Consider the following 1,896-nt stretch of genomic DNA (forward strand, 5'->3'; position numbering starts at 1 on the left):
ATATATATATATATATATACACACACACACACACAACTGAGTCTTTGTATTTGTGCTTGATCCTTCACCCCACCAATTGGCAACCAGTGTAGGTTTGTTTACATCCCCCATAACTTAGCAGTTTGGCAACAGTGACTGACAGGATAATTACTGGGCTTAAGCTTAAGTCCTGGGATTGATTTGTTCAAATAAATCCTTCAAGGTATTGCCCTAGCAATGTCGCAGTCCAATGAATGAAACAAAATAAAAGATGTGTGTGTGTGTGTGATCATCATCATCATCATCATCATCATATAACATGTCTTCGATACTGGCATGGATTGGATGGTTCAACAAGATCCAGTGAAGACACAGGATTGCTTTGAGCTCCAATGTCAGATTGGGTATGGTTTCTGTGTCCAGATGCCCTTCCTAACACCATCCACTTTATATATCATCATCGCCGTCGTTGTTGTCGTCATTTAACATCCATGCTCCATGCTGGTATGATTGAACAGTTTGATAGGATCTGATAAATTCAAAGATTGTATCATGTTCCAGTGTCTGCTTTGACATAGTTTCTACACCTGGATGCCATTCCAAACACCAACCACTCTACAGAGTGTTTCTTTCCATGGCACCAGCACTACTGTAGTCACTCTGCTGCTTGCAAGTCTAAGGTCTGCTTCAACTGAGCAGGACAACAGTAAAGTGGGAGGGGACAGCTTTATGCCTTTGAATGACAGGGTAAAGTGAGAGAGAAAGGGGCCAGAACAGAAAAGATATTTTGCTGTAGAGAAGCTACATGGCTACTCACATTATGCAAGAGAGGATGGAAGGGGTCAGAGTGGATCTGAGAGGAAAAAATAGCGACAATGAAGGGTCAGAGTGAAACCCTAAGATATAAAGTGAATAGAAGTAATTGGGGAGAGGACATCAGGAAGTTTGGATGGGTAGAGGTTGAAAGAGTGAATGAGAGAGGGAGAGATGGTTAGAGATGGGGAATTGTATGAGAGAGCGAATATTTTGAAGAACAAGCATTGAAGGCCGATAAGTAAGGAAAGATGTGTAAAAAGGGGATGTCAAGGAGTTCTACAAAACAGGGATAACGGCAACTTGTCGGAGAAATGAGCCCCGCAAGGTGGTGAGGCTACTGAAGCGAGTGTTGCCGGCCATTCTCTGCGGCAACGCCATCGCAGCCATTACCACAGGTCGCAGCTGAGCGCCTTACTGGTTCTGGGATATGTAGCCCACTACCTTCCATCTTACGCTGCTTTAACACCCCACCACCACCACTTGTTTCCTGTTTCTTTGTATCTGTGAATTTTTACTTCGAATAAACAAATTTATCCTTAGAAGAAATGTCAAAAACTATAGGATCGGGAAAGATTCTCTCAACTCGGTATAAATAGAATAGTTGAAGAACTCTGTCAAGGGAGGTCACTTTTTTAAAGGGAGATCACTCTGAATTTTACTAAAAAAAACAAACAAACAATGCATTTCAGAAATTTGCTTCTGGAATGTTCTAAAATTAACAAAGAAGCCCATTGAATGATATTAAGTCTGATACAGACATTTATTGACAACCACTGAAGAGAAATCAATGATTGCTTACCACTGAGAAGGTATTGGTGTCGATACAAGAAATACTAAAAATGATGTATATTGAGTTTTGTTTCTCTTGTTCTCCTAAACCAGTGTATATGTGTGTGTGTGTGTGTGTGTGTGTGTGTATATATATATATATATATATATATATATTGCTTGACTTGGCTTCATACTCTTGCTTAATGGGACTGGGTTCATCTCAGGTTAGTCGTCCCAGAGGTGTTATCATGCATAGAACCGACCATGTCCACCAGTACTCTCCATCACTGTTAATCTTATGCCAAGCCCTCTGCAAACTCCAAGGAGATA

Source organism: Octopus bimaculoides, chromosome 23 (assembly GCF_001194135.2).
Source record: "Octopus bimaculoides isolate UCB-OBI-ISO-001 chromosome 23, ASM119413v2, whole genome shotgun sequence".
In the NCBI taxonomy this organism is placed as follows: Eukaryota; Metazoa; Mollusca; class Cephalopoda; order Octopoda; family Octopodidae; genus Octopus; species Octopus bimaculoides.